This window comes from Gorilla gorilla, chromosome Y (genome assembly GCF_029281585.2).
Source record: "Gorilla gorilla gorilla isolate KB3781 chromosome Y, NHGRI_mGorGor1-v2.1_pri, whole genome shotgun sequence".
In the NCBI taxonomy this organism is placed as follows: Eukaryota; Metazoa; Chordata; class Mammalia; order Primates; family Hominidae; genus Gorilla; species Gorilla gorilla.
The window spans coordinates 34619630-34646913 of NC_073248.2; the positions used below are offsets into that span (position 1 = coordinate 34619630).

A 27284-nucleotide genomic window follows, 5' to 3' on the forward strand; every position below is an offset into this window, starting at 1 on the left:
TGTCAAGTACTGCTGTTGATGGGCATTATGCATACCTTATGAAAGCAAAGAAAAATCAATGCTCACCTGAAAGAATGATCTGACTTGGGCTGCAGTCCAAGCAATGTTCAAAGATTCCTGTCAGAGGACCCAAAAGCCTCCTGTAAAGTGCAAACAACCTCAGCCCCCACGATGACACCATGGCTTACAACCTGGATTTCAGCCAGCATAACCAAAGTTTCTTTTGCTCCCTGAAATCCCTGGCAGCCAAAAGATCTGTGATGAGAGGTAGTACCATCCAACAACAGTCCAGTGAAAGATCCTTTCCACAATGAGAAAGGACGTGCAGATGAAATGGAATAGTGCCTAGAATGCCAGGCAAAAGCGAGATATGGCTGCCTGCTTCTCACCCTACAGAAATCTTGCATCCCCCGATAGAAGTGGTAGAACAAGAGTTTCCTTGATGGCAGCTGTAACAGGAAATCATGGTTTTAAAAGTATCACAGCTGCCAAGTAATTAAAATGTGACATTGTTAATATGAAATACGCACACAATGGATTCTCATAAGGGTCATAATCACTGTATGGGGAAATGTTTAATGTCGAAGACATTGAGCCAGACCCAGGAAACCCTAGGCTGGTGAGGATCATGGAAGTCAGGAAAAAAAGAGGCAAGTGTGGATGCCACATCCTACCCCGGATAAATTCATCATACTCCCGTTTGGCTCTAGTGTGAAAGCCCTCAAATTGACAGTTTGCAAGATGGCTTCAGTTTGCACTCCAAATGTTCCCTGCACCTTGTAGTACTCCCACCTCAACACCAGGCCATGGTGTGGACTACTGTGCAATTAAGGGAATGCAGGGATGCAGTGTGAAGCACCTTCTGTCTTCTGTCTTCATCTTTTTTACATGTGAAGGTGCAGGTTCTCATCCACCCCTCACCACATTGTATCTTAATCTCTCTGTGACCTTATTGCTGCTGACATTCTCTGTTCCAGAATGAAATCCCACGATGATGGAGGAATTCTCCTTCACGATGTGAAGCAGGTGCTTGGCTGGGAACTGAATTTGAGGTATATTTAAAAAGCCCTGCAGACAGGACTGCTGCTGTCTCTCCCTGGGTTGGCTGAAGGACAATAAAACACTGGGAGAAGTCTGTTCTTGGGAGTGGTGTGGTCTTCTTCTTTCTAGAAAAGTGGCTTTTTTTTTTGGCGGAAGGAGGTGGTTTGTTACTGGCAGGTCTCATCCTGCCTTAGACTTCATTGCAGATTCATAATCCACAGGAAAAGAAAGAATACAAAGCCCCGCAGCCTGAGACAATCCACTAAAAAGTTGCAAGACTTGAAAAAGGGGGGGCTGCAGTTCTTTAGCAAAATTGTTGTAAGCAGACTCCCCTTACACACACACACACACACACACAGCTACACATACATGCAAACGTCCAACACTCACAACACTCTCAACAGAAAAACAAAGCTCGGCAGCTTCTCAGGCTTTGTGATTCTTCAGGAAGCCCCACCTGGGAGACAGCCACCCCAGGAACAGAGGTAGGCTTTACCTACAAATCACAGTGGGGCAAGTTTCAAAATGACTCACCCCTGCAACATCTAGGCAGGCATTAGAAATACTGCATGTCTTTTAAATCATTAGGAATGATGCAGTTTATTCCTGAGGCTGCCCCTGAAGTTTCTTGAGGCTGGATTCTGTCTGCCCTCTTCTAGCCTCATAGGACTGTCCCATGCAATTTACATGGAAGACAGGTGAGAGTCCACTACCTATGCCCCTACATAGAGGTTTCCTCCCTCAATCCACCTTGACTTGTCACTAGGCAATGCCAACATTTATTGTGACACTAGCCAGAACTCCCAAACAGGTCTTTTGCACTGAGACTAGAGCATGAACATTTGCCAGGTAGATTCAGGTGCCTGGCTGTCAGAGCTGTCAGCCTGCCTAAGCAGAGGAAAATGATATAGACACAGATGACCTGCTATCATGAAAAAGTCTGTCTGTGATAATCAACTGTCGGACCCTAAAATTATTGACCTTAGAGCCCCTTCGGGATGACTCTGTGGCTGAGACCAACTGAAGGAGGAGGCTTTTCCAAACTGAGGTGGTCACTGAAAACTGCTCTTCTGGCTCCATTCATGAAAGAGGCTGTGCAAGAATCAGGTCCCACGGAGATTGGAATATAGTCTGGTGAGTTGTTGAGGGGATTTTATGTGATGGAATCATACCTGAGATCCCAGAGGCAGCTTTCAGTGAATGGGGCTGGGCCCTTGACTTCATTGCCTCCTATCATCCTTGTCCTGGCAGGAGATCTATGAGAAAAGCAGGAACCATGACAAAGGCAAGTCCAAAGTCAAGCAGTATTCTTACACATCAAACTGGCCTCTCACTGCTGCAGATGATGTTGAAAAATGTTCACAGAAGGTGTCTGTGGAAATTGCTAGTCTGACAAGGGTGTCCAGTAATGCTGTTGAGGGGCAATGTGGACCCAGCCTGGAAGGAAATAAAAATCAAGGCTTGCCAGAGAGAAGGAGCTGACCTGACCTGGAATATAAGAAACTTTCAAAGATTCCTCTCAGAGGAACCAGAAGCCTCCCAAGAACTGCAAACAACCTCAGCTCTCACAAACAGACCACGGACCTTTCTGAAATCAGTGGCAGGAAAATCTGTATATAGAGGCAGTCCTATCCAGCAACAGTCAATTCTATACACCCTCCACAATGAGAAAGGACTTGCAGATGAAATAAAACAGAGTGTAAATTACCAGAAAAAAAGTCAGACATGGCTGTCTGCTTCTCATCATACTGGAATTATGCAGCCTTTTGACAGAAGTGAGAGAACAAGTGTTTCCCAAGGGCCGGACACGGTGGCTTATGCCAGTCATCCTAGAATTTTGGGAGGCTAAGGTGGGAGGATCATGAGGTCAGGAGATTGAGACCATCCTGGCTAAAATGGTGAAACCCCATTTCTACTAAATGTACAAAAAATTAGCTAGGCATTGTGGCAGGTACCTGTAGTCCCAGCTACTCAGGAGGCTGAGGCAGGAGAATGGCATGAACCCAGGAGGTAGAGCTTGCAGTGACTGATCATGCCACTGCACTCCAGCCTAGGCAACAGAGTGCAACTCTGTCTAGAAAAAAAAAAGAAGGAATTTCTCTGTTGGTGCCTGTAATGGGAATTTATGGTTTTAAAAGTATCACAGCAGCTCTGTCATTAAAATGTGACAGTGTTTAGAAGGTAACACTGATGAAATACATTCCCATGAGGGTCATCGTCTGTGAACTGGGAAATGTTTATTGTGAAAGACGTTTAGCAAGACCCAGGAAATTCTAGGCCAATGAAGAATATGAAAGTGAGGAAAAGAAAAGGCAAGTGTGGAGGCCACATCCCACACAGCATCATTCCATTCCACTCCCCCTTGGCTCCATGTACTGAAGCCCTCCAATAGGGAACTTGCCAGCATTGCCAAAGTTCACAGTAACACTGTTTCCTGCAACTTGGAATACTCACACCAGAAAACTGGGCCATGGTGTGGAATCCTTTTGCAATTAAGGGAATGCTTAAATGCAGTTGGAAGCACCTTCTGTGTCATCTGTTTTTACCATTTCTACAGGGGAAGGCGTGGGACCACATCCACCCTTCACCAGATTGTATCCTCACCCATATCTGACCTTATTGCTGCTCACACTCTGTGTCCCAGAATGAAACTCTAGGATGATGGAGGAGGGCCCCTTCACAACATGAAGCACCTGCTCATCTGGAAACCTAATTCGAGGTTAATTCAAGGGGCCCTGAAACATGACTGGTAGTGCCATTTTTGGGTTGGCTGTAGGACAATAAAACATCCTCCAGCAATCATGCAGCTTTTCTGTAGAAGTGGGAGAACAAGAGTTTCCTTGTTTGTGGCTGTTGCAGGAATTTACAGTTTTAAAAGTATCGCTGCTGCCCAGTCATTAAAATACAACAGTGTTTAGGAGGAAATACTCACGCAAGGGAATCCCTTGAGGGTCATTTTCCATGAACTGGGAAAGGCTGAGTTTGGAAGACATTGAGCCAGACCAAGGAAACTCTAGGCTGACGAGGAACATAGAAGTCAGGAAAAGAATAGGCAAGTGTGGAAGCTACATCCCACCCAGTATCAATCCATCCCACTCGCATTTGGCTCCGTGTTTGAAAGCCCTCAAATTGAGAGTTTGCCAGGATGGCCCCAGTTTGCACTCCAAATACTCCTTGTGTGTTAGAGTACTCCCATCTGAAAATGGGGCCATGGTCTGGACTGCTTGTGATATTAAGGGAATAGAAGGCTGCAGTTGGAAAAAACTTCTTTGTCATTTGTGTTCACCTTTTTTCAGGTGAAGGCGTGGGACCCCATCAACTCCTCAACAGATTGTATCCTCAACCCTATCTGACCTCATTGCTGCTCACACTCTCTGACCCAAAGTGAAACCCCAAGATGATGGATTAGTGCCTCTGTACAAGGTGAAGCACCTGCTCAGAACCGAATTCGAAGTAAATTCAAGGGGCCCTGTGAACAGTACTAGTGTCTATCACTGTGTTGGCCGCAGGATTAAAAAGCACTGGGAGATGTCTGTTCTTGAATGTGGTGTGCTCCTCTTCTTTCTAGAAGAGAGACTGTTTTTCCAGGGAAAGGTGATTTGGACCTCTGCCAGCCTCCCAATTCACAATGGATTCATTATCCACAGAAAAACAGAGAACATAGAGCCCTGCAACCAAAGCATAACGACACCGACAGGCCACCAAAATGTTAGGAGACTTGAAAAATGAAGCGCTACAGTGCGTTAGCCTTATTTTTTTAAGCAGACTCCACTTACAGGCACACACACACACAAATACACAGACACAGGAAGCCACACACACACACACATGAACACACACAAACACACACAGATATCCAGCACTCCCAGTGCTCCCACAGCTACACCCAGCCCAGCAGTTTCTGGGTTGTGTGGGTCTGCAGGGAGCCCCACCTGGGAGAGAGCAACTATATGGAAAACAGGCTGTACCTAGGAATCGCAGTAGGACAATTTTCCAAAAGACTCACCCCTACAATATCTAGGCAGACCTAAGGCATTCTGCAGATCTTTTTAGATACTTATGGATTTCAGGGCTTATTCCTGGCTCTGCTTGTTGTTTTTTCAGCCTGGCTCACATCTTCCCTCTCCTGGGATCACGCGACTATCCCATGAATCCTACAGAGATGATAGGTGAGAGTCCAATGCCAACGCCCCTCCCTGAAATTCTCCTTTTCCGCCAAGCCATAGGGACTTGTCGCTAGTCAATGTCAGCATTGATTGTGATGCTAGCCATAGTTCACATCTCATGCCTGTTGCCCTGATACTAGCACATGTCCATTTGTGAGGCAGGTGGTTGTGCCCAGCTCTAGGAGATGTCAGCCTGCCTAAACAGGAAAATGGTACAGACAGAGCCGACCTGGTGTCGGAAATAATGTTGCCTGTGATAATTCACTGTAGAACTCTAAAATTTTGAGCTTAGGGCACCTTTGGGCCATCTCCGGGTAATTCCCTCTGGAGGAGGAGGCATTTTGATACTGTGAGGTGGTTGCTGGAAAGTGCTCTTCTGACTCCACTCCTAAAAGAGGCTGTGTGCAGGAATCAGGTCCCATGGGTATTGGAAAATAGTCTGGTGATGGTTGAGAGGTCTTTGCATGGTGGAATCATACCTGAGACCCCACAAGTGGATATCAGTGACAGATTACCAGGGCCTTGGCCCTGAAGATGAAAGTGTGGAGGCCACATGCCACCAGCATCAATCCCTCCCAATCCCAAGCTGGCCCTGTCTTTGAAAGAGCAACCCCGGGGAATACAGGCAGCCTGTACCTACAAATCACAGTAGGGTAAGTTTTAAAAAGACTCACCCTGACAAAGTCCGGGAGGCCTTAGGCATCCTCCAGGTCCTTTTGGATCTGTAGGGGTTTTGCGGCTTATTCCTGGGACTGTGCTTGACTTTTCTTCAGGCTGGCTCACCTCCTCCCTCTCCTAGCCTCATGGGACTATCACGGGAATCCCACAGAGAAATGAAGCGAGAGTCCACCACTGACTAACCTCCACAGAGTTCTTCTCCGCAAAGCCGCAGAGACTTATGCCTACGCAATGGTGGCCTTCATTGTGATGCTAACCCGAGCCCACAGCTCAGTCCTTGTGCCTAAGAGTATGCAGACTTGGGCGACGGGCTGTCAGAACTGTTGGCCAGCCTAAGCAAAAAAAAAAGAAAAAAAGATACATGAAGAGACGGCATGGTATTGAGAAAAATGCTGCCTGCAATAACCCAGAGCGGGACCATAAAAGTCTCGACCATAGTGTCCCTTCGGGTCATCCCTCTGGTCAGGTCCTGCTGGAGAAGGAGGTGATTTGAGACTACGAGGTGGTCTTTGGAAATGCTACTCTGACTCCATTCCCAAAAGAGGCTGTGTGCAAGAGTCGGGTCAGATGGAGATTAGAATATAGTCTGGTGAGCTGTTGACGGCTCTTTGGGTGGTGGAATCATACATGAGAGACCAGAGATGGGTGTCAGCAAAAGATGGCTGGGCTGTTGACCTCACTGCCTCCCTTCATGCTGGGCCTTGCAGGGGATCTCCAGGAAAGGAAGGGACCATGAAAAAAGCAAGTCCAACGCAGAGCAGTGTTCTCTCACCTCCAGCTGACCCCTAAAGGATTCAGATGAGGTTGAGACAGTGTTTCAGAGCCTGTCTGTGATGATTGCAAGCCTAAAAGGGGTTTCCAGTAGTGCCGTTGAGGAGCAATGTGGACCCATGATGAAAGCAAAGAAAAATCAAGGACCTCTTGAGAGAACCACATGACTTGTGCTGGAGTCCAAGCAACATTCAAAGATTTCTGTCACAGGACGGTAAAGCCTCCTGCAAATTGCAAACAGCATCAGCTGGAACAATGAGACCATGACCCACAAGCTGGAGCACAGCCAGCCTACCAAAATTCCCTTTTGCTTTCAGAAATCCCTGGCAGCCAAAAGATTTGTGGTGAGAGGCACTCCCATCCAGAAACAGCCCAATGAAAGATCCCCTCCACAATGAGAAAGGACATATAGATGAAATGAAATAGAGTCTAGATTTCCAGGCAAAAGACAGAAATGGCTGCCTGCTTCTCATCCTAGAGGAACTGTGCAGCCCTCTGATAGAAGTGGGAGAACAACAGTTTCCTTGCTGGTGTGGGCAATGGGAGTTTACAGTTCTAAAAGTATTACAACTCTCCAGTCATTAAAACTTGATATTTTTTAGAAGGAAATACTCACTCAATGGATTCCCGTGAGAGTCGTCCTCCATGAACTCGGAAATCTTTAGTTTGGAAGACATTGACCCAGACCAAGGAATCCCTATGCTGACCAGGAACATGGAAGTCAAGAAAACAAGAGGCAAGTGTGGAGGCCACATCCCACCCAGCATCTATCCATCGCCCTCCCATTATGCTTCAGATATAAAAGCCCTCAAATCAGGACTTTGTGAGAATGGCCCCAGTTTGCACTCCAAATATTCCCTGAACATTGGAGTACTCCCACCTGAACAACAGGGATGGTGTAGACTGCTTGTGCAATTAAGGGAATTTGGGGATGTAGTTGGAAGCACCTTCTGTGTCATCTGTCTTCAACTGTTTTGTAGGCTAAGGTGTGGGACCCCATCCACCCCTCAGCAGATTGTGTCCTCACCTGTATCTGTCCTTATTGCTGCTCACACTCTCTGTTCCAGAAAAAAAATCCTGAAATGATGGAGGAGTTGCCCTTCATGACATGTAGAACCTGCTCTCCTGGGAACCAAATTCGAGGTAAATCCAAAGGGCCTTGTGAACAGCACTGCAACTGTCTCTCCCTGAGATGGCCGCATAACAATGAAAAACTTTGTGATGTCTGTTCTTAGGTGTGGTTTCCTCCTATTCTGTCTTGAAAAGTGACATTTTTTCAGCGGGAGGGGACTTGGACCCTGGTGTGTCACAGCCAGCATCTCAATTAACTGCAGATTCATGACCCACAGAAAAATAAAGAACATGCATCCCAAGTAAAGCAGCAGAGACAGACCACCAAAAGTTCTGGAGACTCAAAAAAAATGCTACAGTGTGATAGCCACATTCCTTTAAGAAGACTCCACTTACAGACACACACACACACACACAAACACACAATGCTACACACATGCAGACTTCCAACATTTGCAACACTGCCACAGAAACATACATCCGGGCAACTCCTGAAGCTGCATGGTTCTGTAGGAAGCCCCACATGGTATAGAGCAACCATGGACAACACAGCTGGGCTCTAACTAGAAATCATAGTGGGGCAAGTTTCAAAAAGACACCCCTACAATTCTTAGGTAGGCCTGAGGAATCCAATTCTGCCCTATCCTAAGATCGTGGGACTATGTCCTGGATCCCACAAAGAAAAATAGCAGGAGTCCACTTTGGATGCATCCCCATGAAGGTCTCCTTTTTCTGCCAAGCCACAGGGCCTTGTCACTAGGCAATGATAACATTCATTGTGATGCTCAAAAAAGCTCACAATCAGGCCTGGTGCCCTGAAACTAGTGCATGCACATTCTGGAGGTAAGCTCAGGCACCTGGCTGTCAGATCAGTCAGCCTGCCTAACCAAGGAAAATGGTACAGGCAGAATCTGCCTGGTATCAGGAAAAAAGCAGCCTGTGAAAAACCATTGCTGGACCCCAAAAGCCTCCATCTCAGGGCCCCTTCGTCTGTCTCTGTGGTTGGGTCTCACTGGAGGAGAAGGCTTTTTGGGACTGTGAGGTGGTCTCTGGAAACTACTCTTCTTACTCCATTCCCAAGAGGATGTGTGCCAGAATTGGGTCCCATGGAAATTCTTTTATAGTCTGGTGTGCTGTTGAGGGGTTTTTGGGTAATAGAATCTGACTTTGTTGAGGGATTTTGGGGTAAAAGAATCATACTTGAGACCCCAGAGGGAGATGTCAGCAAAAGATGGCCAGGCACTTGACCTGTTCTTACACATCAGACAGGCCTCTCACTGCTGCAGATGACATTGAGACAGTGTCTCAAATGCCATCTGTAGTGATGACAAGGCCGAATAGTATGTGCAGTAGTGCTGTTGAGGGGCACTGTGGATTCCCCATGAAAGCAAAGAAAAATCTAGGCTCAAATGAGAGAACAAGCTGCCTTGTGCTGGAGTACAAGCAATGTTCAGTGATTCCTGTCTGAGGACCCAAATTCCTCCTGCAAATTGCAAACAACCTCAGCCTTGCCAATGAGACAACAACCACAATGTGGAACCCGTCCAGCCTACATGAATTCCCTTTCACTCTCTAAAATCCCTGCCAGCTAATAAACTGTAGCGAGAGGGATTCCCATCCAGGAAGAGCCCGCTGAAAGAGCCCCTCCACAGTGAGAAGGCCATGCAGATGAAATAAAGCACGCTACATTATCAGGCAAAAGCTAGACATGTTTGCCTGCTTCTCATCCTTCAGAAATCATGCAGCTTTCTGATACAAGTGGGAGAACAGGAGTTTCTGTTTTGGTGGCTATAACACAAATTTACAGTTTAAAAAATATTAAAGCTGTGCAATCATTAAAATGTGACAGTGTTTAGAAAGAACCACTCATGCAATGGATTCCAATGAGGGTCGTTCTTCATGATCTGGGAAATGTTTAGTGTGGAATTTGTTAAGCCAGACCCAGGAAACCCTAGGCTGACAAGGGACATGGAAGTCAGGAAAAGAAGAGGCAAATGTGGAGACCACATCCCACCCAACATCAGAACATTCCACTCCCTTTTGGCTCCGTGTAGAAAAGGCCTCAAATCAAGAGCTTGCCAGCATGGTCCCAAGTGGCACTCCCAATACTCCTTGCACATTGCAGAACTTCCACCTGAACATTGGGCCATGGTGTGGATTGCTTGTGCAGTTAATGAAACGTGAGCATGGGGTTAGAAGCACCTCCTGTGTCATTTGTCTTCATTTTTATTGCAGGTGAAGTTGTGGGATCCCTTCCACTTCTCATCATATCATATCCTCACTCCAATCTCACCTTATTCCTTCTTATACTCAGTGTCCCAGGGTGAAAACCCAAGACGATGGAGAAGTGCCCCTTCATAACACAAAACACCTGCATAGCTGGAAACTGAATTCATGGTCAACTCAAGGGGACCTGCAGACAGGACTGCTAGTGCCTCTCCCTGGGTTGGATGCAGGACAATGAAACGGTAGCAGGTGTCCATTTTTTTGGTGTGGTGTGCTCTTCTTCTTTCTAGCAGAGTGGATTTTTATTTTTATTTTATGTTTATTAATTAATTTATTTATTTATTTTTGCAGGGGGAGGGATTTGGACACCAGCAGGTCTCAGCCTGCCTCCCAATTCACTGTGGATTCATGATAACCAGAAAATTCAAAAACATGGAGCCCCACAGGCCAAGCAGAGCACACATAAAGGTCAAACACAAGGTTTGGAGGCACAAAAAAAGAAGCGTTGTATTGCAGGATCTGGCCAGAAGCTCACAATGCAATGGAATTCTCTCTTTGTTCCTAGGTGGATCAGCAGGTTGAGAAATAATAGACACACACAAGATAGTGAAAGCTGGGTCCAGGGGGGTCATCGTTTTCTGGTCCTGTGGTGCCAACAATGCACTGTATATACCAGCATTTATTGTTAAGTTTAGTGAGGGCAGGTGTAGGTTAGTGAGGGATTTAGGGTCATTTCATTATAAGGTGAGATGGTCACATGGGGATGAAGTAATTCTTTAACATAACATTTGTATGTAGAAGTACAGTACATTTTTATGTAGAAGTACAGTATACAGAGAGATAAGAATTTACAATATAGTGTGTGCATCAGTAATTTCTAACAGAGCCTTAGGACAGAAACACAGTCTTTCCATAACCTATGATTAGCAAGATATTAATCAGCAGTAACAATTGCAACAAAAGCTGGTTACAAACAATCCATGGAAACAAGACGTGAAGCTAGACAACCAGGTAGACCAGAAATTCTCAGAAAGGAGTACGCCTTAACCCTAAAGAGGCCTAGAAGAGCCATGGCAAGATGAGGGCATTTATAGCCTTATCTTATCCATATGGACAGGCACCCTCCATGCGTCCATTTATAGGCTCTCCACAAGGGTCGTATTCCATTCCCAGAGCTATGAACATCTGCTTTTCTGGGAAAGGAGTCTTGGTGATGTGAAACCTGACTGCATGTCCATTCATAGGCTCTCTGCAGGGGGAAGCACATCACGCGCTGTTGGCTCATTCTGGCAGTCCAATCTGGCATTGTCTGCACAATCCTGCATGCAACTTTGTATTTACAATAATCAGGTGCATTTTATCTTTTATTCTGTAGCAATAGTTTCATGGGGTCTCCCTATAGTGGTGAAGTGTGGTAGCCACATTTCTTTAAGCAGCCTGCACTTACAAGAGCACACACACACACAATCACATGATGCCACACACACATAGACTTCCAACACTCCCAACATTCCCACAGAAACATACAGTCTAGCAGCTCCTGAGCCTGTGTGGTTCTGCAGGAAGCCACATCTGGCATAGAGCAAGCCTGGGGAACACAGGCGGGCTGTAACTAGAAATCACAGTGGGGCAAGTTTCAAGAAGACTCACACCTACAAGGTCTAGGCAGGCCTAAGGTATCCTGCAGATCCCTTTGGATTCCTAAACATTTTGTGGTTTATTCCTGGGGCTGTGCTTATGTTTCCTCACTCTGGCTCTCATCTCCTAGGATCATGGGACTATCCTGCGGATTCCACAGAGAAGACAGGCAACAGTCCGCCATTGACGAACCTCTACAGAGGTCTCCTTCTCTGCCAAGAGGAAGGTACTTGTCTCTAGGCAATTGTGACATTCTTTGTGATGCTAGCTAGAGCTCACAATCTGGCCTGGAGACTAGTGTATGTGCATTTGTGAAGTAGGCTCGGGCACCCAGCTCTCAGAACTGTCAGCCTTCCTAAGCAGAGAAAAATGGTAGAGGCAGAGCTGGCCTACCATCAGGAAAAATGTTGCTTGTGAAAACCCACTTCAGGACTCCAAAACTCTCAGCCTCAGGGCCCCTTCAGGCATCTTCTGTGGTCAGGTCCTGCTGGAGGAGGAGGTGTTTCAAGACTGTGAGGTTGTCACTGGAAACTGCTCTTCCAGCTTCATTCCCATAGGAGGCTGTGTGCCAGAATCGAATACTATGGGGAATGCAATCTAGTCCAGTGTGTTGTTGAGGGTTGTTTGGGTGATAGACTCATACCTTAAACCCCAGAGGCAGCTATCAGTGAAAGATGGCCGGATTCTTGACCTCACTGTCTCCCTTCATCCTGGGTCTTGCAATAGTTCTTTGGGAAATGAAGGAACCATAACAAAGCCAAGTCCAATGTGGAGCAGTACTTTGGGCTGGCCTCTCATAGATGCAGATAAAATTGAGACCGTGTCTCAGAGGTTGCCTGTGGTGATGGCAAGCCTGACAAGACTGTCCAGTGGTGCTATTGAGGGAAACTATGGATTCAAAATGAAAGCAAATGAAAATCAATACTGGCCTGAGAGAATGGGCTGCCTTGTGCTGGAGCCCAGGAAATGTTCAATATTTCCTGTCAGAGGACCCAAAACCCTGCTGCAAAGCGCAAACAGCCTCAGTTACCACAGTGAGATAACGACCCAAACCTGCAGCGGAGCCAGCCTGCCCAAAGACCTTTTTGCTTTACGAAATCCCTGGCAGCTAAATAATTTTTGATGAGAGGCAGCCCAATCCAGCAGCGGCCCAATAAAAAAACACTTCCACAATGAGAAGGTGGTGCAGATGAGATGAAACAAAGGCTAGACTACCAGACAAAAGCCAGACATGGCTGCCTGATTTTCATTCTTCAGGAATCATGCAGCCCTCCAATAGAAGAGGGAGAACTAGAGTTTTCTTGTTGGTGGCTGTAATGAGAATTTATGGTTTTAAAAGTGTCTAAGATACCCAGTCACTAAAATGTGACTGTGAGAAGGAAACACTCCTGCAATGGATTCCCATGAGGGTCGCTCTCTTTGAACTGGGTAATGTTTAGTGTGGAAATTCTTGAGCCAGTCATAGAAAATGCTAGGCCGACAATGAACATGGAAGTGAGGAAAAGAAGAGGCAAATCTAGGGGCCACATCGCACAGAGCATCAATGCATTCCACTCCCATTTGGCTCTGGATATGAAAGCCCTCATATAAGGAGTTTGCCAGAATGGCCCTAATTTACATACCAAAAGTTCCTTGCAGGTTGGAGTACTTGCACCAGAAACCAGGTCATGGTGTGGACAGCTGGTGCAATTAAGGGAATGCGGGGATGGTGTTGGAAGCACCTTCTGTGTCATCTGTCTTCCTTTTTATTTTTGCAGGTTAAGTTGTGGGACTCCATCCACCCCTCAGCAGATTGTATACTCACCGCATCTGACCTTATTTCTGCTCACATTCTATGTCACAGGATAAAGTCCCAAGACAATGGAGGTGCACCCCTTCATGACATGAAGCACCTGATCGAATTCAAGGTAAATTCAAGGTGCCCTGCAGACAGGACTGCTAGTGTCTCTCCCTTGGTTGGCCACAGGATGATAAAACACTGGGATATGTTCTTTTTGTGTGTGTGTGGTGTGCTCCTCATCTTTCTAGAGAGGGCCTTTTTTTTTTCAAGGGGAGGTAATTTGGATGCTGGGGGTCTCAGGCCACCTCCCAATTCACTAAGGATTCATGATCAACAGAAAAATAGAGAATGTGGAGCCCTGCAGCTCCATCAGAGCCACACAGACAGGCTAAGAAAAGATAGGAATCTAAAAAAAAAAGAAAAAAGAAGCACTGAAGTGTGTTCGCCCCATTCCTTTAAGGCGGCTCCACTTATGGGCACACACACACACAAACACACACAGACACACACACCCACACATCCAACATTTGCAACACTCCCACAGAAACACACAGCCTGGCAGCTCTAGAGGCTGCATGGTTCTTCATGAAGCCCTACCTGGGAGACTGCAATCCTGGGGAAAAATTGGGGCTGTACTAGTTATCACAGTGGGGCAGTTTCTAGGAGACTCATTTCTACAACAATTTCATGGACCTGATAAATCCTGCAAATGCTTTTGGATCTTTGGGGATTTCACAGTTTATTCCTCAGGCAGTGCTTGAAGTTTTTCAGACTGGCTCATGCCTGTCCTCTCTTAGGATCATGGGACTATCCCATGGATCCCACAGCGAAGACAGGCAAGAGTACACCACTGATGCACCTTCACAGAGACCTCTTTCTCAGCCAAGCAGCAGGGACTTGTCACTAGGCAACGATGACATTTAATGTCATCGCTCACAATCAGGCCTGGTGCCCTGAGACAAGTGCATGCATGTTTGTGAGGTCAGTTTGGGAACTCGTCTGTCAGAGCTGTCAGCCTGCCTTAGCAGAAAAAGGGTACAGGCAGAGCCGATTTGGTATCATGAAAAAGGCTGCTTGAGAAAATCCACTCTGGGACATTAAGAGTCTCAACCTCAGGGCCCCTTTTGGCCATCCCCATGTTCAGGTTTCTCTGGAGGGGTAGGTGTTTCAAGACTGTGAGTTAGTTCTGTAAACTGCCCTTCTGAATCCATTTTCAAAAGAGGTTGTGTGCAAGAATCAGCTCACATGGGGATTGGAATATTGTCTGGCGTGTTGTTGAGAACTCAGATGCAGGTGTCAGTGAAAGATGGCTGTTTTCTTGACCTCACTACCTCCCTTCATCCTGGTCTTTGCAGGGGCTCTCTGTGAAAGGCAGGAACCACGACAAAGGCAAGTCCAAAGTAAAGCAGTGTTCTGACACCTGGGACTGGCCTCTCACGGGTGCAGATGACGTTGAGCCAGAGTCTCAGAGGCTGTTTCTGGTTATGGCAAACCTGAAAAGGGTGTCCAGTACTATTGTTGAGGAGCACTGTGGATTCCGCATGAAAGCAAAGAAAAATCTACTCTCACCTGAAAGAATGAGCTGCCTTGTGCTGGAGTCCAAGCAGTGTTCAATGACTCATTTCAGAGGACCCAAAAGCCTCCGACAAAGTGCAAACAACCTCAACCCCCACAGCAAGACAACGACACATAACCTGGATCTCAGCCAGCCCACCTGAAGTCCCTTTGGCTCTCAGAAATCTCTGACAGCTAAATAATCTGTGTTAAGAAGGCATTCCATCCAGCAACAGCCCAATGAATTAGCCCCTCCATAATGGGACAGCCATGCAGAAGAAATAAAACAGAAGCTAGATTACCAGGCAAAAGACAGAAATGGCTGCCTGCTTCTCATCCTACAGGAATCCTGCAGCCCTCAATAGAAGTGGGAGAACAAGAGTTTCCTTATTGTTGGCAGTAATGGGAATTTATGTTTTTAAAAGTATCAAATCTCCCCAGTATTTAAAACATGATAGTGTATAGAAGGAAACATTCATGCAATGGATTCTTATGGGGCTTGTTCTTAGTTAACTGGGAAATGTTTAGTATGGAAGTCATTGAGCCAGACCCAGGAAACCATATGCCAATGAGAAACATGAAAGTCATGAAAAGAAGAGGCAAGTCTGGAGGCCACATCCCACCCAGCATCAATCCATTCCATTCCCATTTCACTCCAGGTAAGAAAGCCCTCAAATCAGGAGTTTTCCAGGATGGCCCAAATTTGCACTCCAAATAGTTCTTTTGCTTTGGAATACTCCAACCTGAATACTGGGCCATGGTGAGGACTGCTTGTGCAATTAAAGTGACATGGAAATGGAATTGAAAGCTCCTTTTGTGTCACCTGTATTCATAGTTTTTTGCAGATGGAGTTGCAGAACCCCATCCAAACCTTACCAGATTGTGTCCTCACCCGTATCTGACTTTATTGCTGTCACACTCTCTGTCCCAGCATGAAATCTCAAGTTGATGGAGGAGTGCACCCACAGGACATGAAGCACCTTCTTGGCTGGAAACTGAATTCTGGGTAAATTCAAGAGGCTATGGGGGCCAGAGTGCTACTGTCTCTGGGTTGGCTGCATTATAATGAAACATTGGGAGCTGTCTGTTCTTGGGTGTGATGCTCTCCTCTTCTTTCTAGAGGAGTGCCTTTTTTTTTTCAGGGGCAGATAATGGGGAACCCAGCTTGTCACAGACTGTTTAACTAGTCATTGCTGATTGATGATCCACAGAAAAATAAAGAACGGGGAGCACCACAGTCCAAGCAGAGACACACAGACAGGCCACCAAAAGGTTGGGAGAATAAAAAATATAAAAGCACTGCAGTGTGTTAGTTACATTCCTTTAGGCCAAATTCACTTACATACACACACACAGACACACACACATAAACACATAAAGCCACACACACATGAAGACATCCAACACTTGCAACACTCCCACAGTAACACACAGCCCAGTAGCTTCTGAGGCTGCTTCATTCTGCAGGAAGCCCCTCCTGGGAGAGAGAAAGCTTGGAGAACAAAGGAAGGCTAAACTTAGAAATCACAGTGGGACACATTTCAATAAGACAAACTGCTACAATGTCTAGGCAGGCCTGAAGAATTCTGCAGATCCTTTTGGATCTGTACAGATTTTGTGCTTTATTCCTGGGGCTCTGCTTGACATTTCTTCAGGCTGGCTCACATCTGCCCTCTCCTAGGATCATGGGACTATCCCATGGATCCCACGGAGAAGACAGGTGAGAGTCCACTGCCAATGCACTTCCACAGAGATCTCCTTCTCCATCAAGACAAAGAGAATTGTCACTAGGCAAAGGTGGCATTCATTGTAATGCTAGCCAGAGCTCACAGCTCAGGCCCATTGCCCTAAGACTAGCACATCCACATTAGTGACTCAAATTAGAGCACCAGGGTGTCAGGGCTGTCAGCCTGCCTAAGCAGAGGAAAATGGTACACACAGAGTTGGCCTGGTATCAGGAAAAAGGCTGCCTGTGATAACCCATTGCAGGATCCTAAAAGTCTCAACCTTAGGGCCCTTATACGCTGTCTCCATGGTCAGGTCACACTGGAGGCAGAGCTGTTTCAAGACTGTGAGGTTGTCACTGGAAACTACTCTTCTGACTCCATTCCTGAAGGAGGCTTTGTGCAAGAATCCTGTCCCATGGGGATTGGAATATATTACGGTGAGATGTTGAGGGGTCCTTGGGTGATGGGCTCTTACTTGAAATACCAGAAAAAAAAGGTGTCAGTGAAAGATGGCCTGGCCCTTGACCTCACTGCATTCCTTCATTCTGGGTTGCTCAGATGCTATCTGGAAAAAGCAGGAACCATGACAAAGGCACGTCCAAATTGAAGCAATGTTCTCAGACCTCGAACTGGTCTCTCACAGGTGCAGATGAGTTTCAGACAGTGTCTCAGAGGCCGCCTGTGGAGATTGCAGTCCTGAAAAGTGTATCCAGTAGTGTGGTTGAGGGGCATTGTGAATCCCTCATGAAAGCCAAGAAACATCAAGCATCACCTGAAAGAAAGAGCTGACTTGTGCTGGGGTCCAAGCAATGTTCCCATATTCCTGTCACAGAAAGAAAAAGCCTCTTTCAAAATGCAAACAACCTCAGCTCCCACAAGATAATGGTTGAAAACCCAACGTGCAGCCAGTCTACTCTACAACGATTTTGCTTCCTGAAATCCCTGGCAACGAAAATATCTGTGGCAAGAGGCAGTCCCATCCAGCAACAGACCAATGAAAGAGCCCATCCACAATGAGAAGGGTGAGCAGATGAAATGAAGCAGAGGCTATATTACCAGGCTAAATCTAGACACGGCTGCCTGCTTCTCATCATACAGGAATCATTCAGCCATCTGATAACAGAGGGAAAAGAAGAGTTTCCTTGTTGGTGGCTGTAATGGGAATTTACCTTTTAAATGTATCAAAGCTGCCCAGTCATTAAAACGTGAAAGTGTTTAGAAGAAAACACTCACTCAATGGATTTCCATGAAGGTTGTTCTCCATGAACTAGGAAACATTTAGTGTAACAGTTGTTGAGCCAAACCCAGGAAACCACAGGTCAATGAGGAACATGCAAGTCAGGAAAAGAAGAGGCAAGTTTGGAAGCCACATCCCACCCAACATCAATTCATTCCAGTCTCATTTGGCTCTCGGATTGAAATCCTTCAAATCAGTTTACCAGGATGTCCCCAATTTGCACTCAAAATGATCCTTGCACACTGCAGTGCTCCAATCTGAAGCTGAGTTATGGTGTGGACTACTTCTGCAATTAATGGAATGAGGGGATGGAGTTGGAATCACCTTCTGTGTCATCTGTCTTCATTTTTTTTTTCAGATGAAGTTCTGGGGCTCCCTCCACCCATCAACAGACTGTATCCTGACTCCTATCTGACCTTATTCCTGCTCATACTGTATGTCCTGGGATGAATGCCCACATGATGGAGGAGTGCCCTCTCATGACCTGAAGAACCTGCTCAGCAGTGAACTGAATTCGTGGTATGCCCGTTTTTTGGTGTGGTGTGCTCCTCTTCATTCTAGAAGGGTGGTTTTTTTTTTTGTTTTTTTTGTTTTTTTTTGTTTTTTTTTTTGCAGTGGCAGGTGACTTGGACACTGGCAGGTCTCAGCCCACCTCTCAATTCACTGCGGATTCATGATCCACAGAAAAATAAATAACATGGAGCCCCACAGCCCAAGCAGAGGCACATAGACAGGCCACCAAAAGTTTGCAAGACTCCAAAAAAACCAAGCGCTGAAGTGTAGTAGCCACATTCTTTAAGCAAACTCCACTTACAAGCACACACACACACACACACAAAACAATGTCACACACCCATGCCAACATCCAACTCTCACAACACTCTTTCAGAAACACAGTTTGTCAGCTCCTGTGGCTTCGTGGTTCTGCAAAAAGCTAACCTGGGATAGGCAACCCCAGGGAATACAGGTGGGCTGTTCCTAGAAATCACAGTGCTGCAAGTTTCAAAAAGACTCACACCTACAAAGTCTAGGCAGGCCTAAGGTATCCTTCAGATTTTTTTGGATCCTTAGGGATTTTGAGGTTTATTCCTAGTGCTGTGGTTGACATTTCTTCAGGACAGCTCTCATTTGCCCTCTCATAGGCTCATGGGACTATCCTGTGGATTCCACAGAGAAGACAGGTGAGAGTTCACCAACCATGCAGCTCCATGTACGTCTTTTTCTCTGCCAAGATGAAGGGACTTGTCACTAGCCAGCAATGACAATCATTGGGATGCTCACTAAAGCTCAGTATCAGTCTTGGTGCCCTGAGACTTGTGCATGCACATTCACGAGGCAGGCAGGCTTGGGCACCTGGCTGTGAGACCTGTCAGCCTACCAAAGCAGAGGAAAATAATACAGGCAGAGCTGGCCTGGTACTGGGGAAAATGCTGCCTGTGAAAACCCACTGCAGGACCCTAAAACTCTCAACCTAAAGCTCCTTTCTGGCCATCTCTCTGGTCAGGTCCTACTGGAGGAGGAGGTGTTTCCAGACTGTGAGCTGGTCACTGGAAACCTTCTGAATCCATTCCCAAAAGAGGCTGTGTGCCAGAAATGGGTCCCATGGTGATTGGAATATTGTCTGGTGTGTTGTTGAGGGTTCTTTAAGTGATAGATTCATACCTGAGACCCCGGTGGTGGATGTGAGCAAAAGATAGCCTGGCTCTTGACCTCATTGCCTCCCTTTATTTTGGGCCTTTCAGGGGCCCTCTTTGAAAAGCAGGAACCACGGCAAGGCAAGTCCAAGGTAAAGCAGTGTTCTCACACCTCATCCTGGCCTCTCAGGGGTGCTGATGTGATTCAGACGGTGTCTCAGAGGATATATGTGGTGATGGCAACTCTGAAAAAGGGTGTCCAGTAGTGCTGTTGAGGGGCACTGTTGAATCCCCATGAAAGCAAAAAAAAAAAAAAAAAATTCACTGCTCACCTGAGAGAACAAGCTTCCCTGTGCTGGCGTCCAAGTAGTGTTCAATAATTCCTGTCAGAGGACCCAAAATCCTCCTGGAAAATGTAAACAACCTCAGCTCCCACAATGAGACAAGCACCACAACCTAGAGTGCAGCCAGCCTACCCAAAGTCCCTTTTGCTCTCTGAAATCCCTGGCAGCCAAAAGATCTGTGGCGAGGGGCAGTCCCATTCAGCAACAGCCCAGTGAAAGAGACCCTCCCCAATTAGAAGGCCATGCAGATGAGATGAAACAGAGGCTAGATTACAAGGTCAAAGCAGACATGGCTGTCTGCTTCTCACTTTTCAGGAATCATCCAGCCCTCTGATAGAAATGGGTGAACAAGAGTTTCCTTATGGTGGCTGTAATGAGAATTTATGGTTTTAAAAAATTCAAAGCTGCACAGCCATTAACACATGGCAGTGTTTAGAGAGAGGCAGTAACACAATGAATTTTCATAAGGCCCATTCTTTGTGAATTCTGAAACGTTTAGTGTGGAAGTCGTTGAGTCAGACCCTAGGCTCAGCCTAGGAAACCCTAGGCTGATGAGGAACATGGAAGTCAGAAAATAAGAGGCCAGTGTGGAGGCCACATCCCACACAGCATCAACCCATTCCACTCCCATTTGCCTCTGGGTGTAAAAGGCCTCAAATCCAGAGTTTGCCAAGATGGCTCCAATTTGCAGTCCAAATATTTTTTGCACATTAGAGTACTCCCACCTGAACACTGGGCCAAGGTATGGACAGCTTGTGTAATTAAGGAAATGCACTGATGGAGTTTAAAGAAGGATCTTTGTCATTTGTATTTATTTTTTTGGCAGATGAATTTGCAGAACCCCATCCACTCCTCACCAGATTGTATCCTCACCCATATCTGAATTTCTCCCTGCTCATATTCTATGTCCCAGGATGATATCCCAAGACAAAGGAGGAGTGCCCCATCATGACATGAAGAACCTGCTCAGCTGGGAGCCAAATTCGATGTAAATTCAGGGGTTTCTGCAGAGGACTGCTAGTGTTTCTTTCTGGGTGGGCCACAGGACAATGAAACACTGGGAGATGTCTGTTTTTTGGTGTGGTGTGCTTCTCTTCTTTACAGAAGTGTGTTTTTTTTTTTGCAGGGGCAGGTGATTTGGACATTGGCAGGTCTCTGCCCACCTCTCAATTTGCTGTGGATTCATGATCCACACAAAAATAAATAACACAAAGCCCCACAACTGAAGCAGAGCCACACAGACAGGCCAACAAATGATTGGGAGACTCAAAAAAAATGAAGCCCTGTAGTGTGTTTGCCACATTCCTTTAAGCAGAAGTGACTTACAGGCACACACACACACACACACACAATACCACACACACAGGCAGACATCCAACACTTGCAAGACTCCTGAAGAAACACACTGCTTGTTAGCTTCTGAGGCTGCATGGTTTTGCTAGATCCCCTTTTGGGAGAGAGCAACCCAGGGGAACATGCAGGCTGTAACTAGAAATCACAATGGAACAAGTCTGAAAAAGACTCACCCCTACAACATCTAGGCAGGCCTGAGGAATCCTGCAGACTTTTGGATCCTTAGGGATTTTGCAATTTATTCCTGGGCCTCTGTTTGATGTTTCTTTTTGCTGGTTCACATCTACTGTCTCGTAGGATCATGGGACTATCTCTTGGATCCCACAGAGAAGACAGGCAAGAGTCCACAGCCGACATACCTACAGGGAGGTCTCCTTCTTCCTCAAGAGGCAGGAACTTGTCTCTAGGCAATGATGACATTCATTATGATGCTAGCCAGAGCTCAGAATGAGGACTGGTGTCCTGAGACTAGTGCATATGCATTCCTGAGGTAGGTACAGGCACCTAGCTGTCAGAGCTATCAGTCTGCCTAAGAAGAGGAAAATGGTGCAGGTAAAGTCAGTCTGGTCTTGGGAAAAAGGTTTCGCATGAGAAACCACTGTCAGACCCCAAGGTCTCGACCTCAGGGCCCATTCAGGCCATCTCTATGGTCGAGTCTTGCTGGAGGAGGAGGCATTTTGAGACTCTGAGGTGGTGACTAGAAACTGCTCTTCCTACTCCATTCCCAAAGGATGCTTTTTGCAAGAATCCCATCCCATGAGAATCAGAATTTGGTCTGGTGTGTTGTTGAGGGTTCTTTGGGTGACAGAGTTATACCTGAGATCCCAGAGATGGGTGTCAGTGAAAGATGGCTGGGCTCTTTACCTCACTGTCTCTGTCCACCCTGGGCCTTGCTGGGGCCCTCCACAAAAGGCAGGAACCATGACAAAGGGAAGTCCAAAGAGGGCCAGTGTTCTCACCTCGATCTGGTCTCTCATGGGTGCAGATGAGGTTCAGACAATATCTCAGATGCCCGCTGTGGTGATGGCAAGTCTGAAACTGGTGAACAGTAGTGCAGTTGAGGGGCACTGTGGATTCCCTATGAAAGCAAAGAAACATCAAAGCTCACCTCAGAAAATGACTTGCCTTGAGCTTGCATCCAAGCAATGTTCAATGATTCCAGTCAGAGTACCCAAAAACCTTCTGCAGACTGCAAACAACTTTAGCACTCACAATGACACCACAAACCACAACCTGGATGAAGTCAGCCTACCCAAAGTCCCTTTTCATCCTTGAAATCCCTGACAGCCAGTTGGTCTGTGGTGAGAGGCAGCCCCATGCAGCAACAGCCCAATGAAAGACCTCATTCATATTGAGAAAGGACTGGCAGATGCAATGAAACAGGGGCTAGATTACCAGGCAAAAGCCCAACACAGCTGCCTGCTTTTCCTGCTAGAGGAATCATGCAGCCCTCTGATAAAAGTGGGAGAACAAGAGTTTCTTTATTGGTGGCTGTAATGAAAACTTACAGTGTTAAAATTATCACATCTTTCCAGTCTTTAAAACGTGACAGTGTTTAGAAGAAAACACTCATGCATTGGATTCCCATGAAGGTCGTCCCCCGTGAACTGTGAATTGCTTAGTGTGGAAGATGTGGAGCCAGACCCAGGAAGCCCTAGGCTGATGAGGAACATGGAAGTCAGGAAATGAAGAGACAAGTGTGCAGGGCATATCCCACCCAGCATCAACACATCCCACTCTCATTTGGCTCAGGGTATGAGAGCTCTCAAATTGGGAGCTTGTTAGAATGGCCCCAGCTTGCACTCCAAATGTTCCCTCAACATTGTATTATTCCCACCTCAACACCAGGACATAATATGAACTGCCTGTGTAATTAAGGGAATGTGGGGATGCAGTTGGAAGCACATTCTGTGTCATCTGTCTTCACCGTTTTTGCAGGAGAATGTGCTGAACTCTATTTACCCCTCACCAGATTGTATCCTCACCCTTATTTTACCTTGTTACTTCTCACACTCTCTGTCCCAGAATGAAATCACAAGATGATGGAGGAATGCCATATGAGGACATGAAGCACCTACTCAGCTGAGAACAGAATTCAAAGTAAATTCAAAGGTCCCTTCACATAGGACTGCTAGTTTCTCACACTGAGTTGGCTGCAGAACAATGAAACACATTGTTTTGGGGTATGACGTGCTCCTCTTCTTTCTAGAAGAGTGGCTTTTTTTGCAGGGGGAGGTAACTTGAACCTATACCTCTCTCAGACAGTCTCCTAATTCACAGCAAATTCATAGTCGGCAGAAAAATAAGGGACACAGAGCCCTGCAACTCAAGCAGAGCCACACCAACAGGCCACCAAAAGGTGTGGAGATTCAAAAAAAGGAAGCAATGCAGTGTGTTATCCACATTCCATTAAGCAGACTCCACTTAGCCACACACTAACACATAAACACACACACACAAAGCCACACAAACACGGAGACATCTAACACTTGCAACACTTCCACAGAAGAACACAGCATGGCAGCTTCTGAGTTTGCGTGGTCCTGCAGGAAGCCTTAATTGAAAGACAGGAACTTTGGGGAACACAGGTGGGCTGTAGTTAGAAATCAAAGTGGGGTAGGTTTCAAAAGACTCACTGCTACAACATCTAGGCATGCCTGAGACATCCCACAGATATTTTAGATCCTTATGAATTTTGTGGTTTATTCCTGAAGCTCTGCTTGATGTTTCTTCAGGCTTCTTCATATCTGCCTTCTTCTAGGATCATGGAACTATCTTGAGGATCCACACCTCCACAGAGGTCCCCTTCTCTGCCAAGATGTATAGACTTAGGCCACTGTGGCATTCATTGTGATGCTAGCCAGAGCTCAAAACTAAGGCCTTGTGCCCTGAGACTAGCAAACGTGCATTTTTGTGGATGGCTCATGTACTGGCTGTCTGCCTTCCTAGGCAGAGGAAAATGGTACAAGTAGAGCCGCCTTCATACTGAGAAAAACGTTGCCTGGGGTAATATCCTGTGGTACTCTAAATGTCTCGACCTTAGGGCTACTTCTTATCATCTCCGTGGTAGGGTTCCGCTGGAGTATGAGGCATTTCGAGACTGTGAAGTTGTGGTTGGAAACTGTTCTTCTGACTTCATTTCCGGAATAGGCTGTGTGCAAGAATCTGGTCCCAAGGGGATAGGAATGTAGTACTGTGACTTTCCTTGTTGGCAGCGGTAGTGGTAATTTATGATTTTAAAATTATCAAAGCTGCCCAGTCATTTAAACATAACAGTGCTTAGAAAGAAACACTCACGCAATGGATTCCCATGAGGGTCGTTCTCCGTGCAGGGGGAAACCTTTAGCGTGCAAGTGATTAAGCCAGACTCAGGAAACCATAGGCTGACAAGGAACATGGAAGTCAGGAAAAGAAGAGGCAAACATGAAGGTCACATCCCCATTCAGCATCAATCCTTTCCAGTCCCATTTGGCTCCAGGTATGAAAAACCCCAAATCCGGAGTTTGCCAGAATGGCCGCAATTTGCATTCCAACTTTTCCTGGCATGTTGCAGGACTCCACTTGAACACCAGGCCATTGCATGGACTGCTTGTGCAATTAAAAGAATGTGGGGATGGAGTGGGAAACCACTTCTGTGTCATCTGCCTTCTTTTTTTTTTTTTTTTTGGCAGTTGAAGTTGCAGGACACCATTTACTCTTCACCAAATTGTATCTTCACTCCTATCTGACTTGTTCACAATCTATTTCACAGAAGGAAATCCCAAAATGATGGATGAGTGTTTCCTCATGACGTGAAGCACCTGCTGGGCTGGGAACCGAATTCAAGGTACATTCAAGGGGACCTGCAGACAGGACTGCTATTGTCTCTCTGTGGGTTGGCCACAGGAAAATAAAACACTGAGAGATGCCTCTTTTTTGGTGTGGTGTGCTCCTTTTCTTTCTAAAGGAGTCAATTCTCTTGCAGGGTGAGGTGACTTGGATGCCCACATGTATCAGCCCACCTTCAAATTCACTGCGGATTAATAATCCACAGAAATACAAAGAATATGGACCTCTGGAGCCCAAGCAGAGCCACACAGAGAGGCCACCAAAAGGTTCTGAGACTCAAAAAAAAAAGTGCTGAAATTCGTTAGCCACATTCCTTTAAGCAGATTCCACTTACAGGCACACACATACAAACGCACACACACACACACACACACTCTAAGCCACAAACACATGAAGACATCCAACACTTGCAAAACCCTTCCACAGAAACACAGCCTGGCTGCTTCTGAGGCTGCCTGGTTCTGCAGGAAGCTCCACCTGGAGGAACAAACCTAGGGAAAACAGCTGGGCCGTACCTAGAAATCACAGTGGGGTAAGTTTCAAAAAGACTCATCCTACAACCTCTAGGCAAGCCTGCGGCATTGTGCAGATCTTTTTGTATGTGTAGGGATTTCTCAGTTTATTTCTAGGACTCTTCTTGACATCTCTTCAGGCTGGCTCACTGTACCCTCTCTTAGGATCATGGGACTGTTCCTTGGATCCCACAGAGAAAACAAGGGAAAGTCCAACACCAAAGCACCTCCAAGGAGGTCTCCTTTTCTGTGAAGCTGCAGGAGTTGTCACTAGGCAAAGGTGGCATTCATTGTGACTCTAGCCAGAGACCACAGCTCAGGCCTTGTGCCCTGAGACAAGCACATGGATATTCATGAAGCCGACTCTGGCATCTGGATGTCAGAGCTGTCAGACTGCCTAAGCAGAGGAAAATGGTACAGGCAGAGAACGTTTGGGAGCAGGAAAAAGGCAGCCTGCAATAAGCTAAGGCGGGACCCTAAAAGTCTCCACCTGAGAACATCTTCAGGACACCTCTGTGGCTGGGTCACACAGTAAGGTGAGGTGTTTCGAGACTCTGAGGTGGTTACTGAAAAATTCTCTTCTGACTCCATTTATGAAAGAGGTTGTGTGCAGAATCAAGTCCCCTGGGGATTGGAATATAGGTTAGTGTGTTGTTGAGGGGTCTTTAGTTAATGGAATCATAGCTGAGACACCAGAGGTGGTTGTCAGTGAAAGATGACTGGGTCCTTAACCTCACTGTCTCCCTCCACCCTGGGCCTCACTGCCACTCTCTGGGAAAGCCAGGAACACCAACAAAGGAAAGTCCAAAGTGGAGCAGCATTCTCACACCTCCAAAAGGCCTATCATGCGTGCAGATGATGTTGAGACAATGTCTCACATGCCCTCTGTGGTGATTGCCAGCCTGGAAAAAGTATCCAGTAGTGCTGTTGAGGGACACAGTGCACCACACACAAAAGGAGTGAAAAATCAAGGCTCTCCTGAGAGAATGAGCTGATTTGTGCTGAAGGCCTAGCAACGTTCCAAGATTTCCATCAGAGGACCCAAAATCCTCCTGCAAAATTCAAACAACCTCAGCCCCCAGATGGAGACCATGACCCACCACCTGGAGCACAGCAATCCTATTCAAAGTTTCTTTTGGTCCCTGAAATCCCTGGCAGCCAAAAGATCTGTGGCAAGAGGCAGTCCTGTCCAGCAACACCCTCCATGATGAGAAAGGACGTGCAACTGAAATGAAACAGAGTCTAGTTTACCAGTTAAAAGCCAGGCACGATGGCCTGCTTCTCATCCTACAGGAATCATGCAGCCCTCTGATATAAGTGGGAGAAAAACAGTTTCCTTGTCGGTGGCTGTAATGGGAATTTATGATGTTAAAAGTATCACAGCTGCCCACTCATTAAAATGTGACAGTGTTTAGAAGGAAACACTCAAGCAATGGATTCCCATGAGGGTCGTCCTCCGCAAAATGGGAAACATTTAGTGTGAAAGACTTAGAGCCAGACCCAGGAAACCCTAGGCCCACAAGAAATAAGGAGTCAGAAAAAGAATAGGCAAGCGTGAAGGCCACATCCTACCCATCATCAATCCATCTCACTCCCATTTGGCTGCGGGTATGAAAGCCCTCAAATCCGGAGTTTGCCAGGATATCCCCAGTTTGCAATTTAAATGTTCCCTGCCCATTGGAGTACTTCCAACTGAACACTACGCTATGAGGCTGAAAGCACCT

The 27284-nt window shown here is 46.4% G+C and overlaps 1 long non-coding RNA gene across 1 annotated transcript in view; it reads right to left on the bottom strand.

The window, feature by feature from the left end:
- Nucleotides 1-1802: 1802 nt before the first annotated feature.
- The window catches only part of LOC134757961 (uncharacterized), a 28265-nt gene continuing 2783 nt past the window's right edge, over nucleotides 1803-27284 (bottom strand). Inside the window, exons 3-10 of the long non-coding RNA XR_010132645.1 lie at nucleotides 22180-22298; nucleotides 21394-21749; nucleotides 7684-7773; nucleotides 5882-6217; nucleotides 3974-4059; nucleotides 3657-3853; nucleotides 2997-3111; nucleotides 1803-2478 (exon numbers count right to left, since the gene is read on the bottom strand). This is a non-coding gene — a long non-coding RNA (uncharacterized lncRNA). The remainder of the gene's footprint in view (nucleotides 2479-2996; nucleotides 3112-3656; nucleotides 3854-3973; nucleotides 4060-5881; nucleotides 6218-7683; nucleotides 7774-21393; nucleotides 21750-22179; nucleotides 22299-27284) is intronic.